This window comes from Arachis hypogaea, chromosome 6 (genome assembly GCF_003086295.3).
Source record: "Arachis hypogaea cultivar Tifrunner chromosome 6, arahy.Tifrunner.gnm2.J5K5, whole genome shotgun sequence".
NCBI lineage: Eukaryota > Viridiplantae > Streptophyta > Magnoliopsida > Fabales > Fabaceae > Arachis > Arachis hypogaea.
Window position 1 is genome coordinate 99,544,327 of NC_092041.1, and position 16,510 is coordinate 99,560,836.

Here is a 16,510-nt window from a genome sequence, read left to right on the forward strand (position 1 = left end):
AAAATAAAATGAATGAGTAAGTAATATAGATAAATAAAATTGGGTTGTCTCCCAATAAGCGCTTCTTTAATGTCAATAACTTGATAGGAAGCTCTTACAGAGCTTCACAGGTGCTCAGAGCATGATTGTGGCCTCCCAACACCAAACTTAGAGTTTGAATGTGGGAGCTTTGCTTGACTCTACATGGAGAGAATTGAATGAAGCTTTTCATGCTTCTTCCCCATGTTTACAGAAGAAGATCCTTGTACCTTAAACACAAGGTAGTCCTCATTCACCTTAAGAACTAGCTCTCCTCTGTCTACATCAATCACAGCCTTTGCTGTGGCTAGGAAGGGTCTTCCAAGGATGATGGATTCATCCTCATCCTTCCCAGTGTCTAGGATTATGAAATCAGCAGGGATGTAAAGGACTTCAACCTTTACCAAGCCATCCTTTACAAATCTATAAGCCTGTTTCTTTGATATGTCTGCCATCTCTAGTGAGATTCTTGCAGCTTGTACCTCAAAGATCCCTAGTTTCTCCATTACAGAGAGTGGCATGAGGTTGATACTTGATCCTAGGTCACACAGAGCCTTTTCAAAGGTCATGGTGCCTATGGTGCAAGGTATCAAGAACCTTCCGGGATCCTTTTTCTTTTGAGGTAACTTCAGCTGAACCAATGCACTTAGTTCATTGATGAGCAATGGAAGTTCATCTTCCCTAGTCTCATTACCAAATAATTTGGCATTCAGCTTCATGATTACTCCTAGATATTGAGTAACTTACTCTTCAGTAACATTTTCATCCTCTTCAGAGGAAGAATATTCATCAGAACTCATGAATGGTAATAGTAGGTTCAGTGGAATCTCTATGGTCTCTAGATGAGCCTCAGATTCCTGTGGTTCCTCAATAGAGGACTCCTTGTAGTCCAGTGGACGTCCCATGAGGTCTTCCTTACTGTGAATCACATCCTCCTCCTCTTCTATAGGTTCGACCATTTTGGTTGTATTAATGGCCTTGCACTCTCTTTTTGGATTCTCTTCTGTATTGCTTGGGAGAGTACTAGGAGAAGTTTTAGTAATTCTTTTACTCAGCTGACCCACTTGTGCCTCCAAATTTCTTATGGAAGACCGTGCCTCAGTCATGAAACTGAGGGTGGTCTTAGATAGATCAGAGACTATGTTTGCTAAGCTAGAAAGGCTTTGCTCAGAATTCTCTATCTATTGCTAAAAAGATTATGGGAAAGGCTTGCTATTGCCAAACCTGTTTCTCCCACCTTTATTATTATTGAAGCCTTGTTGAGGCTACTATTGATCCTTCCATGAGAAATTTGGGTGATTCCTCCATGAAGGATTATAGGTGTTTCCATAGGATTCTCCCATGTAATTCACCTCTTCCATTGCAGGATTCTCAGGGTCATAAGCTTCACCTTCAGAGGAGGCATCTTTAGCTTGCAATCCAGTTAGACTCTGAGAAATCATATTGACTTCTTGAGTCAATATTTTGTTCTGAACCAATATGGCATTCAGAGTATCAATCTCAAGAACTCTTTTCTTCTGAGTCATCCCATTATTCATAGGATTTCTTTCAGAAGTGTACATGAACTGGTTATTTGTAACCATCTCAATGAGTTCCTAGGCTTCTGCAGGTATTTTCAGATGAAGAAATCCACCAGCAGAGTGGTCTAATGACATCTTGGATAACTCAGACAGACCATCATAGAATATACATATGATGCTCCATTCTAGAAACATGTCAGAAGGACACCTTTTGGTTAATTGCTTGTATCTTTTCCAAGCTTCATAGAGGAATTCACCTTTCTTCTGTCTGAAGGTTTGGACATCCAATCTGAGCTTACTCATCTTTTGAGGTGGAAAGAATTTGGTTAAGAAAGTATTGACCAGCTTGTCCCAAGAGTCCAGGTTTTCTCTAGGTTGTGAGTCCAACCATGTCCTAGCTCTGTCTCTCACAGCAAAGGGGAAAAGCATAAGTCTGTAGACCTCGGGATCAACCCTATTGGTCTTAACAGTATCACAGATCTGCAAGAATTCAGATAAGAACTGATGAGGATCTTCTAATGGAACTCCATGAAACTTGCAGTTTTGCTGTATTAGAGAAACTAATTGAGGCTTAAGCTCAAAGTTGTTTGCTCCAATGGCAGGAATTGAGATGCTTCTTCCATAGAAGTTGGAAGTTGTTGCAGCATAGTCACCAAGCATCTTCCTTGCATTGTTGTTATTATTTTCGGCTGCAATGTCTTCTTCTTTTTCAAAAATTTCTGTCAGGTCCTCTCCAGAGAGTTGTGCTTTAGCTTCTCTTAGCTTCCTCTTCAGAGCCCTTTCAGGTTCAGGATCGGCTTCAACAAGAATATCCTTATCCTTGTTCCTGCTCATGTGAAAAAGAAGAGAACAGAAAAGAAGAGGAATCCTCTATGTCACAGTATAGAGATTTCTTTATGTGAGTAGAAGAAGAGAAGAAGAGAAGAATGAGGTAGAGAGAACATAAACAGAATTTGAACACAGAGAGGGAGAGAGGGTTCGAATTTTAAGAAGAAGAGAAGTGTTAGTAATTAAATAAATAAATAGAAAGAGATGAGAGAGAGAAGAAATTCGAAAATTAATTAGAAGAAAAGAAAAGAAAAATATTTTTGTTTTTATTTTAAATATTAGTTAATATTCAAAAATTAAGAAAGGAATAAAATAAAATTAGAGTTTAAAACAATTAGTTAGTTAAAAAGATTTTTGAAAATAGGAAGGTGATTTTCGAAAATGAGAAGTGAAAAAGTAGTTAGGTGGTTTTGAAAAAGATAAGAAAAAGATAAGAAATAGTAAGTTTTAAAAAGATAAGAAGTTATAAAAAGATTTTGAAATTAAAATTTGAAAAAGATATGATTTAAAAAAGATTTGATTGAAAAAGGTATCTTTAAAAAGATATGATTGAAAAAAAGAAATTAAAAAGATTTAATTTTTAAAATTAAAATTGATGACTTGACTAACAAGAAACTAAAAGATATGATTCTAGAATTTAAAGATTGAACCTTTCTTAACAAGAAAGTAACAAACTTGAAATTTTTTGAATCAAATCCTTAATTGTTTAGCAAGGTTTTCAAAAATATGAAATAAAAACAAGAAAAAAATTTTGAAAATCAATTTTTAAAATTTTTGAAAATATTAAGAAGAAAAATGAAGAAGATTTGATTTTTGAAAAATATTTGAAAAGATAGAATTTTTTTAAATTGAAATTTTGACTTGACTAATAAGAAACAACTAAATTTTTAAAAATTTTTGACTAAGTCAACCCAAAAATTTTAAAATTTATGAGTGAAATAAGAAAAAGATATTTTTTTTGAATTTTAATGAGGAAAGAGAGAAAAACAAAAAAATTGACTCAAAACATAAAAATTTTGAATCAAAACCAATGATGCATGCAAGAACACTTTGAATGTCAAGATGAACGCCAAGAACATTTTGAAGATCATGATGAACATCAAGAACACATTTTTGAAAATTTTTTAAGAAAAAAAAACACATGCAAGACACCAAACATAAAATTTTTTTAACTTTTGACTCTAAAAATTCGAAAATGCATATGAAAAATAAGAAAAGACACAAAAAAAGAAAATCACAAGATCAAACAAAGACAATCATCAAGAACAACTCGAAGATCAAGAAGAACATATGCATGAGTTTTCTAAAAATGCTAAAAGAATAAAAACATGTAATTGACACCAAACTTAAAATTTGACTCTAGACTCAAACAAGAAACACAAAAATTTTTGATTTTATGATTTCATTAAATATATATATATATTATAATTTTTCAATTTTTTTTAGGAAAAATCAAAAAAGAAGAGAAAAATGTTTTTGAAAGATTTTTGAAAACTTTTTGAATAAAATAAAGGTTGAAACAAGAAGAAAATTGCCTAATCTGAGCAACAAGATGAACCGTCAGTTGTCCAAACTCGAATAATCTCCGGCAACAGCGTCAAAAACTTGATACACGAAATCGTGAGTTCACACTTTTCTCACAACTCCGCGCAGCTAACCAGCAAGTGCACTGGGTCGTCCAAGTAATACCTTACGTGAGTAAGGGTCGATCCCACGGAGATTGTCGGCTTGAAGCAAGCTATGGTCATCTTGTAAACTTCAGTCAGGCGGATTCAAATGGTTATGAGGTTTTGTTGATTAAAAAAGAAATAAAACATAAAATAGGATATAGATACTTATGCAATTCATTGGTGGGAATTTTAGATAAGCGTATGGAGATGCTTTGTTCCCTCTAAGCCTCTGCTTTCCTATTGTCCTCATCCAATCATGCGTACTCCCTTCCATGGCAAGCTGTATGTTGGTGGATCACCGTTGTCAATGGCTACCATCCGTCCTCTCAGTGAAAACATATCCGCTACGGTTTTCCGCATGGCTAATCAGCTGTCGGTTCTCGATTGTGTTGGAATAAGATCCATTGATCCTTTTGCACACTGTCACTGCGTCCAACAGTCATGAGTTTGAAGCTCGTCACAGTCATCCCATCACAGATCCTACTCAGAATACCACAAACAAGGTTTAGACTTTCTGGATCTCAAGAATGCTGCCAATTGATTCTAGCTTATACCACGAAGACTGTGATCTCACGGAATGGAAGGCTCTGTTGTCAGGAGAGGCAACCATGCGTTGTGAACCAGGAGGCCAAGAGATACACACTCAAGCTCTTGCAGATAGAACGGAGGTGGTTGTCAGGCACACATTCATAAGGGTGGATGATGATGAGTATCACGGATCATCACATCCATCAGGTTGAAGTACGAGTGAATATCTTAGAACAAGAATAAGCGTGAATTGAATAGAAAAATAATAGTACTTTGCATTAATTCATGAGGAAAAGCATATCTCCACACCTTAATCTATGAGGTGTAGAAACTCCACCGTTGAAAATACATAAGTGATGAAGGTCCAGGCATGGCCAAATGGCCAGCCCCCAAAACATGATCAAGAGATCAAAAGTGATCCAAACATAGTCTCAAAAATGATCTAGAGATATGAATACAATAGTAAAAAGAGTCTATTTATACTAAACTAGTAAACTAGGTTTACAAAAAATGAGTAACTAAGTGTAGATAGTGCAGAAATCCACTTCTGGGGCTCACTTGGTGTGTGTTTGGGCTGAGCATTGAAGCTTTCACGTGCATAGGATCTTCTTGGAGTTTAAACGCCAGTTTTGGTGCCAGTTTGGGCGTTTAACTCCAACTTTGGTGCCAGTTCTGACGTTTTACGCTAGAAAAGAGTCTCTGGTGGGCGTTTGGACGCCCATTTGGGCCATCAAATTTCGGGCAAAGTATGGACTATTATACATTTCTAGAAAGCCCAATATGTCTACTTTCCAACGCAATTGAGAACGCACCGATTGGGCTTCTGTAGCTCCAAAAAATCCATTTCGCGTACAGGAGGGTCTGAATCCAACAGCATCTGCAGTCCTTTCTCAGCCTCTGAATCAGATTTTTGCTCAGGTCTCTCAATTTCAGCCAGAAAATACCTGAAATCACAAAAAAATACAAAAACTCATAGTAAAGTCTAGAAATGTGATTTTTGCATAAAAACTAAAAAATATACTGAAAAGTAACTAAAACATTAAAAACTATGTAAAAACAATGGCAAAAAGCGTATAAATTATCTGCTTATCAGGACACGTGCCCCCACATTCTCTCCATTTCTTCTTCTTTTCTTCCCTCCCTCCCTCCCCCCCCTCTCTCTCTCTCTCTCTCTCTGTGTGTGTGTGTGTGTGTGTGTGTGTGTGTGTGTGTTACTACATTCTCTCCCCCTTAAGAAATTCGGTCCCCAAATTTGAAAATTATATGATAATTACCTTCAGTCTCAAACAAATACGGATACTTGTTGCGCATGGCATCCTCAACTTCCTAAGTTGCTTCTTCTTTCCGAATGGTTTTTCCAAAAAACTTTCATAGATGCTATCTCTTTAGAACATAGTTTCTTTACTTGGTGATCAACTATAGCCATTGGTTCCTTTTCAAATGATAAATCCTCCCTTAGCTTTATGGCTTGTGGTGTGAGCACATGAGATGTGTCAGAAAGATATTTGCGCAACATTGATACATGAAACACTGGATGGATCATGCGCAATTCAGGCGACAATGCCAAGCGGTAAGCAACTGCACCTTTTTCTATCTAATATCTTAAATGGACCATTGTAACAAGGAATAAGCTTGTCTCTTTTCCCAAATCTCATCACTCCTTTCATAGGTGACACTCTAAGAAATACCTGATCACCCACTAAGAACTCTTAGTTATGCCTTCTATTATCAACATAAGCCTTCTGCCTACTCTGAGATGCTAATAAACGTTCTCTTATTAAGAAAACCTTCTCAATTGCATCTTGTACCAAATTTGGTCCCAAAAGCTTAATCTCACCAACCTCAAACCACCTAATAGTCACCTACAACTTCTCCCATAAAGAGTCTCAAATGGTGCCATTTGAATGCTAGCTTGATAACTATTATTATAAGAGAACTCGATCAAAGGTAGATAGCTATCCCAATTTCCACCAAAATTTAGAACACAACCCTTAACTTGTCTTCCAATGTTTGGATCGTCCTTTCTGATTGTCCATAGGTTTGAGCGTAAAAAGTTGTGCTAAGATCCAGAGGAGTTCCTAACATTCTCTAAAAGGATTTCCAAAAATGAGAGGTGAACTAAGGTTGGCGATCAGAAAAATGGACACTGGAATTTCATGTAGTTTAACTATCTCATCAATATAAAGTTGAGCATACCGAACTGCACTAAAAGTTATTTTCACCGAAAGAAAGTGGGCTGATTTCATCATTCTATCCACAATTACCCAAATTGAATCAAAACCCTTAAAGTTACGAGGTAAACCTGTTACAAAATCCCTCATAATCCTTTTCCACTTCCATTCAGGTATCTCAATTTGTTGCAATAATCCAATAGGTCTTTGATGTTCAGCTTTAACTTCTTGGAAAGTTAAGCAATGAGAAACAAAAACTCCTATGTCTTTCTTCATACCTTCCTACCAAAACAATTGTTTTAAATCTTGATACATCTTGTTGGAGCTCGGGTGAACCATGTACTTAGAATTGTGAGCCTCTTCCAAAATAGTTTTCCTCAGGTCGCGGTTGTTTGGCACACATAAGCATTGACCACAACGCAAAACATATTGATCAAGGGAAAACTCTAAGTTATTTCCATTGCGAACATCTTCCATAAGCTTCCTTAACTTTGGGTCATCACTTTGTGCAGACTTATTTTTTGTTCTATCAGAGAAGATTGAGCTCGGACTTGTGCTAAGAAAACTCCTGATTCTCCAAGGTCAAATTGGATTCCACCAGCCTCCAATTGGTGGACTTCTTCAATAATTGGTCTCCTTGCAAGAGTGATACGGGCCAAGCTATCCATAGATTTCCTACTGAGGGCATCCGCCACAATATTTGTCTTTTCAGGATAATACAAAATAGTACAATCGTAATCCTTTAGCAACTCCATCTATCTCCGTTACCTCAAATTTAAATCCTTCTATTGAAATATATACTTCAAACTCTTGTGATCCATATAGATCTCACAGGTCTGACTATAAAGGTAGTGTCTCTAAATCTTCAAAGCAAAAATGACTGTTGCCATTTTCAAGTCATGAGTTGGATAATTCTGCTTATGCTTGTTGAGTTGTCGTGATGCATAGGCAATAACTTGGCCATGCTGCATCAATACACAACCAAGTTCTATTCGAGACGCATCACAGAAGACTGTGAATCTTCTAGACCCAGAAGGTAAAACAAGAACCAGCACTGAGGTTGGACAAGTCTTAAGAGTATGAAACTTTTCTCACAAGCTTCTGACCATTGAAACTTTACATTCTTCTGGGTTAACTTGGTTAATGGTGTAGAAATTCTTGAGAAGTCCTTGATGAATCACCGATAGTAGCCTGCCAACCCTAGAAAGCTATGGATTTCCATCACTGTAGTAGGTCTTGGCCACTTCTAAACAGCTTCAACCTTCTTTAGATCCACTATGATTCCATCTTTTGATACAACATGCCTAAAAAATGTCACTTGATCAAGTCAAAATTCACATTTAGAAAACTTAGCATAAAGCTTGTGATCCCTTAAAGTTTGCAATAATCCTCAAATGATACTCATGCTCCGTAGCACTTTTCGAATACACCAAGATATCATCGATAAAGACGATAACAAAACGATATAAGAAATGTTTGAAGACTCGATTCATCAAGTCCATGAAAGCCGCGGGCGCATTCGTTAGACCAAAGGACATTACTAAGAACTCATAGTGTCCATAACAAGTATGAAAGGTAGTTTTTGGAATGTCTCCCTCTTTTATCTTCAATTGATGGTACCTTGAACGCAGGTCGATATTAGAGAAACAAGTAGCTCCTTGAAGTTGATCAAACAAATTATTAATCCTTAGCAATGGATACTTGTTGCGAACAGTTATCTTATTGAGCTGACGATAGTCCACACATAGTTGCATTGTTTTATCCTTCTTCTTTACGAGTAGAACAGGAGCTCCCCACGGAGAAGTGCTAGGATGAATGAATCATTTCTCTAACATATCCTCCAATTGAACATTTTATTCTCATAACTCAGTTGGAGCTATACGCTAGGGAGGAATGGACAAAGGATGGACTCCTGGAACTAATTCTATGGAAAATTCAACTTTGCCGTCAGGTGGCATCCTTTGTAACTTATCAGGAAACATGTCAGGAAATTCTTTAACTATAGGAACCTGACCAAGACTAGGCACCTCAACATCAACAACTCTAACAACTACCAGAAATCCTTGGTTTTCCTTATCCATCAATTGCATAGCACTCATAGATGAGATGATGCTAGCTAAAGTGGGACAATTGTCACCCTTAAAAACAAAAGGTGAGATACCCGAAATGTCAAACTTTACAATTTTTGAGTAACAACTCACATCAGCATGACAAGCTGCTAACCAATCCATGCCTAGGATAACATCAATGTCTTCCATTGGTTCTAGAAGAATTAAGTCAGCTAATATATCAACCATACTAATTCTAACAACACAAGACCGAAACATGACTTGAACCACTGTGGAGACTAATGAGCGGATAATTTATACGCTTTTTGGCATTATTTTTAGGTAATTTTTAGTAGGATCTAGCTACTTTTAGGGATGTTTTCATTAGTTTTTATGCTAAATTCACATTTCTGGACTTTATTATGAGTTTGTGTGTTTTTCTGTGATTTCGGGTAATTTCTGGCTGAAATTGAGGGACCTGAGCAAAACTCTGATAGAAGGCTGACAAAGGACTGCTGATGCTGTTGATTCTGACCTCCCTGCACTCGAAATGGATTTTCTAGAGCTAAAGAACTTCAAATGGTGTGCACTTAACGGCGTTGGAAAGTAGACATCCAGAGATTTCCAGCAATATATAATAGTCTATACTTTATTCGAGATTAGATGATGCAAACTGGCGCTCAACGCCAGTTCCATGTTGCATTCTGGAGTCAAACGCCAGAAACACGTCACGAACCAGAGTTGAACGCCAAAAACACGTTACAACTTGGCGTTCAACTCCAAAAGAAGCCTCTACGCCTATAAAGCTCAAGCTCAACCCAAGCACACACCAAGTGGGCCCCGGAAATGGATTTCTGTATCAATTACTTACTTCTGTAAACCCTAGTAGCTAGTCTAGTATAAATAGGACATTTTACTATTGTATTAGGGATCTTTGGTCTCGGTTTTATTCCATTATTCATCTTAGGAGACTATTGATCACGTTTTGGGGGCTGGCCATTCAGCCATGCCTGGACCTTCATCACTTATGTATTTTCAACGGTGGAGTTTCTACACACCATAAATTAAGGGTGTGGAGCTCTGTTGTACCTCAAGTTTTAATGCAATTACTACTATTTCCTATTCAATTCAGTTTATTCCTGTTCTAAGATATTCGTTGCACTTAACCACGACGAATGTGATGATCCGTGACACTCATCATCATTCTCACCTATGAACGCGTGACTGACAACCACTTCCGTTCTACCTTAGACCGAACGCATATCTCTTAGATTCCTTAATCAGAATCTTCGTGGTATAAGCTAGAATTGATGGCGGCATTCATGAGAATCCGGAAAGTCTAAACCTTGTCTGTGGTATTCCGAGTAAGATTCAGGGATTGAATGAATGTGACGAGCTTCAAACTCGCGATTGTTGGGCGTGATGACAAACGCAAAAGAATCAAGGGATTCTATTCCGGCATGATCGAGAACCGACAGATGATTAGCCGTGCTGTGACAGAGCATTTGGACCATTTTCACTGAGAGGATGGGATGTAGCCATTGACAACGGTGATGCCCTACATACAGCTTGTCATGGAAAGGAGTAAGAAGGATTGAATGAAGGCAGTAGGAAAGCAGAGATCCAACAGGGACAAAGCATCTCCATACACTTATCTGAAATTCTCACCAATGATTTACATAAGTATTTCTATCTTTATTTTCTGTTTATTTATTATTATTATTCGAAAACTCCATAACCATATATTATTCGCCTAACTGAGAATTTCAAGATGACCATAGCCTGCTTCATACCAACAATCTCCGTGGGATCGACCCTTACTCACGTAAGGTTTATTACTTGGACGACCCAGTGCACTTGCTGGTTAGTTGTGCGAAGTTGTGAAGAAAGTGCTGAGTTATAAACGCGCATACCAAGTTGAATGCGATTATTAGAGATCACAATTTCGTGCACCAGAGACTCTAAGTGGAGTGCCAACATGAAATGGGTGGGATAACGGTTCAGATTGTTTATCGAAACGAGATACAAGATGGGGAGATACATATGAATAATGAGAACCTATATCAAATAACACTCGAGCATCTAAAGAACAAACTTGTAAAGTACCTTCCACCACTGCATTAAAAGTTTGAGCATCCTGACGTATTAAAGCGTACACACGTGCCTTACCTCTCCCTCTCTGACTCCATCCACTCTTATAAGTCTGACCCCTGTCACCTACTCCTCTGCCACTAAGACCAGAAGAATTTCCAATAGACATAGCTAAAGATGATGGCATTGGTGTTTGATAAACCCCAATTTTGTGGTTTATCTTATGCTTATTTCAGGAAATTTTATCAACTTTTCTCACATTTATTCAATGAAATAGCATGGTTTTGTAATCCTCCCTAAATTTATGATTAAGTGTGAAAACATGCTTTTTAGGCCTTAAAATAACTAAATTTAATTCACTTTAATTCCATTCGATGCCTTGATATGTTTGTTAAGTGATTTCAGATTTAGAAGGCAAAGATTGGATTGAAGGAATGAAGGAAAAGCATGCAAAGTGGGAGAACTCATGAATAAATGAAGGAACCGTAAAAGCTGTTAACTCTGACCTCTTCGCACTCAATCAACAATAACTTGAGCTACTGAGGTCCAAATAAGGCGGTTCCAGTTGCAGTGGAAAGCTAACATCTGGAGCTTCAAAATGATATCAAAATTGCTATATTTTCCTGGCGCCTAAAGATGTGTACATGCACATGACGCGTCTGTGTTGGTTGATGCACGTGACTCATTAAAAGTAACTCGTGGCTAGCGATTTTTGAAGCATTTTGGGCTCAATCCAACTCATTTCTGATGCTATTTCATGCAGAATTTAAGATTGGGCAAAGGGGAAGCACTTTTTTGGAGTTTTTGCATCATGTAGCTTATTTTCTAGAGAGAGAAGCTCCCTCTTCTCTCTAGAATTAGGGTTCCTAGGTTAATTGCATCATAGATCCATGTTTAATTCTTTGCTTTCATCTTGTTTCTTCTACATTTTCATGCTCTAATGATGTAAATCTCTTATTCTCTATTGTTAATTTCCCTTTTCATGCCTCTTTGTTTAGGATTGATGAACACTTATCGGATTTGGATTTTCTATTAATGCAACTGATGTTTGATGTTCTTTTTATTGATAATTTGAGTTGTGAATTTTACTTTTCTTGCAATTGGTAGTTGGTAGATTTTATTATTCTTTGCAATTTATTATGCTTTCCTTTTATGCCTTCCAAGTGTTTGACAAAATACTTGGTAGGATGTTAGAGTAGATTTTGAGCATTCTTGGTTTGGAAAGAGTAATTAGGCAATCTTGAGTCATGAAAACCCAACCTATGTTGGTGATCTAGAATTGTTAGCTAATATTGTTTCCATTGACATAAGTTTTTTTGCTAATTTAATTAGTAAGTTGACTAAGACTTTTGGATTAAGATTAACTATTCTTATTAGACTTTCTTCAAGTACGAGGATAATATGATACCTTCCTCCATCGTCGGGGATGACGTAATAAGATAAATTCTTGTTTATTATTGTGATATGATTGATTAGTCTTTTTTGACGTTCTCCCTATGTGAAGATGACATGATACATTCTTCTATTTGTTAGAGTTGACTAAATAGGATGAATTGATCATTGTTTGACTAGGATAGAAAGCCTATATTCTCAAATCTTGCCAAGGATGTCTTTCTTTATTCCTTGTTTCCTTTACTTGCTTAATTTACTTTTCTTGTCAATTAAATTCTTGACCATTTAACTTCTTACCCCTTTATCAATCAAACCCCCTTGTTCCTTCATAACCAATAATCATTCACTTCATTGCAATTCCTTGTGAGACGACCCGGGGTTTAAATACTTCGGTTAATTTTCATTGGGATTTGTACATGTGTCAAAACCATATTTTAATTTGATTCAAGGATTGACTATTGGTTTGGACTATACTAACAACGAAAATATTTTGTGGAATTCTGAACTGGTATAAATTCTTGCTATCAAATTAATAGCGCCGTTGTCGGGGAATTGCAATGGTGCTATGTTATTGGCTATTGTATATATTGTGAATAGTTTGATTTTTGGTTTGTTTGTTAGTTTTTGTTAGTTTTAGAATTTTGTTCTCTTTGTTTCTTATTAATACTTGTTTTTATTTTCTCTTTCTCTATGAATTCTCATCCTTTTGGCTATGAGTGTGGTTCTAACTATATTGTAGGAGATGAAAGCTATAATAAGGATATGCATCAAGGAAAGAACAACCAAAGGTGGGAGGAACCACAAGCCTATGGACAACCTTCATGGCAACAACCTCCACCAATGTACTATCAACAAGAACTATTCCAAGATGCATTTCAATCTAATGTATGTGATGACCTTCATTGTGGTTGTCAACCACAATCATCATATGCATATGAACCCCCTCCTCAATATAGCCCTTCACCATACTCACAAGTCTCATACCACCATTCACTTCCATATGACCCTAACCCATACCTACCATACCAACCACCATATGAACCATATCTAGAGCCACCACTATCCCAACACTAATACTCCCATGAACCACAAAGTCCATACACACCACCTCAAGAATTTTACCAATATGAACCACCTTCCAACTACAATACCCTTACCTCAAACAATGAACCCTCTCTTCCACCACCACTTCCCGATGAAGCCCTCATGCTAGAACTAAGAGATCTTGAATCTCGTATCTTAAGGCAACAAGAGGAGGATGAAAAGAAGTTTAAGGAGCTAGGAGCTAAGATGGCTGTCATGGTAGAAACCATTGGCAACATAATCTCATCCTGCCTAAGCTTGCACGATCAAGGCACTCCCATTGTTGAATGTGGAGAAGCAACCAAAGAGCTTAGTAAGGAAGTGGAATTAGAGCTTCAAGGTGGAGAAGAAGAGTTAAAACAAGAAGTGCAACAAGAGGAGAAGGTAGAGATGATTGAACCAAAGAAAGTAATGGTTGGCACCTTAGGATATGTTGAGTACATAGAGGAATCACAAGTTGAAGAGTCTTCTTCCATGGAATTTAAAGTTGATGTTGAGGAGGAGAGTGCACAACCTCCAAGGCACAATGTGATTGAAGAATTGGAAGAAGTGTCCCAAGCAATAGGCCCTCCTATTTATGATGATTCCGCATCAACATATGATCCTTTTGAGTTTGAAGAGTCCTTCCCTATTATACTTGGAATTGATGATGAGGTAGATTTCACTCAACCTCCTATTTATTATTTAAGTGATGGGAAAGAGCTAGAGGACATTGGTGAAGAAGAACTTGAACTTGAGGAAGCTTGGCAAGAGGTAAAGCTTGAAGAACCTTGCCAAGTGATGAAAGCCTCTAGAAGAGGATGGGCGGGAGTGAAACGTGCTCTATCAAGATCATTGGGAATTTCTCTACCTAGGTTGTCATCTAATCCTTCATTTGAGTGGGTAAAACTTCTAACTCTTAGCTTTATTATCCCGCTTGAATTTGGTTTGCTTGAAACGGATGGCCAACTTAGGGTGCTTTGTGGAATAAAGCGTAAGAGGAGGATGTTTAGTGATTGGCGTTGTAAGTCTAGGCTCATTGTGGTTGAAGCTTCAAGGAGCAAGGGTTGGACTAGTACTCAATTAGATGGGTCTAGAAGGGTAGTTTGGTGCTTCCATGAGAATTCATCTCTCTTGTCACCCAGAGGAAATCACCATGACCAACTCAAAGACGGGTGTGAAAACAAAGTGTGGGATCCTGGCTCGCACAAAGAAGATCAACTGTGGGAGCCCATGGTTTGTGGAGAACTCCATCAAGGCTTGGAGTTATTAACTTTGGAGGATAGAGCTTATTAGAAGTCCAAGCATTGGTGGATGTTCAAGGATGGATTCAAGAACAAGCCACCTTGATGGAGAGCTCCCCATAAGTTCAACTTAAGGACAATAAACAAAAGTGCTAGGTGGGAGACACCACACCATGGTAACATCTTTCCTTTTTCCTTTTTGTAAATATTGCTAATAATTAGTTTAGTTTTATGTTTTGTTTGATTAGTTAAGTTTAATTGGGAGTCTAATATGTTAAATAAGGTTTTATGATGTTTTGGTAGTTGTTTGAAGGTTTGAAATGCTTGATTTGGTGCAAAAACACAGAAAAATTTTGAAAAACAGAGCACCAACCCATGCATACGCGTCACTCATGTGTGCGCGGCCCCAAGCATTTTCGACCATCCACGCGCACACGTACATGACGCGCACGCGTGGATCCAGAAGTTTCACTTCCTAGCCAAAAACCAGAGAGTTATGCCTAACGTGTGCCAAACTTGTGTCTGAGGCACAAGTCAACCCACGCGTACGCGTGCTTCGCGCGTATGCGTTGACTCTCTGCTTTGCCATGCACGCGTACGCGTCACCCGCACGTACACGTCGCTACCATTTCATCAATCCACGCTTATGCGTACATGATGCGCACGCGTGGATTGCCTTGTTTCACCCACCTTCTTTTCTTCTCCTCTTTCCATTTCTTTCCTTCTTCTCTTCTCTTTCCACCCTTCAATCATCATCCAACACTACCAAACACCATCCATAACCATTTTTTTTAGTTAGTTAGTTACTTGTTTAATTAGTTTAATTTTTTATTTAATTTTTATTTTTCATTATAAGTGTTGGATTACTAATTTTGTTGCTAATTCTTGCTGCTTAGTATTAACTGAATGCTATCTTAGCATAATTATTGTTAATTCTTATTGTTGGATTTCTTTGTTGAGGCTACATTTGGTTACTTGGTTTTGAGTTTTCGTGATTGACAATTATGAATACCAATTACATTTTACATTGCCTTTGAGCTTCTTAACTCTTTTGAATTGCATGTTTTGGCCACCATGCATTCATCATCCATTGCTAGGAAATTGTATATTATCATCGCATTTTTTTAGGTGATGCTTGTTCACGATTTATCTTTATTAACATCACCTATTTTATGCATTGAGATTGTAGAATTGTGAAATTGGATCGAAAGCTTACCTAATGACATATTTTTTAGCTTTGTAAAGCTTTGTGGACCATGCTTGCTATGTGATTGATTTTCACTTCTATCTTCTTTTTTCTAAGTTCTATAGCATCCATGTGTTCACTTCTATGTCACTTAGGTGTTGCAACAACATCAATATGTGTCATTAATTGTTATGTAAGTTTCATATACCATTTTGTTCACTAAGTCTACTTACACATCAATCAATGTCCATGCATTATCCAATTTCACAATTGCATGATTAATTGCTTGAATGCTTTCATGCCTCTTCACTACTTGTTGGTTGACTTAACCTACAAGTCTTTTGAAGTATTTCAAGCACACTAGAATAAGTGAAATGTGTGTTTTCTTTTGTATAATTGTGACATGGTTCCTAAATACTAGCGTGTGAGTTCTAAACCGCATGCAAGTTAGGACCCACACACCTATTTTTCATCAATATCACATTAACTCACTCACTCAATTCTAGTGAATTACCTCATTCCAATAATTTATGCTTCCTTGCTTGCGCATTCACTTTTCTTAATATCCTGTTTTCTATTGTTCAGGATGAATCATCATAAGCAAAAATGGAAGCGGGAAAAGGAACACGTAGCAACCGGTTGACCCACCAGCTGAAAGTGGCAACTAGAAAAGTCACCGTACCCCCTTGCTCATCTATGAGTGCACCGAGGACGGTGCAAACTTTTAAGTGTGGGGAGGTCATCCAACCACT

General features: G+C 37.5%; 1 non-coding gene and 1 pseudogene across 1 annotated transcript; one reads left to right on the plus strand and one right to left on the minus strand.

Moving 5' to 3' along the window:
• The window catches only part of LOC112805791 (probable leucine-rich repeat receptor-like protein kinase At1g35710), a 49,179-nt pseudogene that overhangs the window by 7,358 nt on the left and 25,311 nt on the right, over window positions 1-16,510 (minus strand).
• Window positions 1,732-1,835, plus strand: LOC112700205 (small nucleolar RNA R71). The gene has a single exon (XR_003153119.1). It is a non-coding gene; the product is annotated as a small nucleolar RNA R71 (small nucleolar RNA).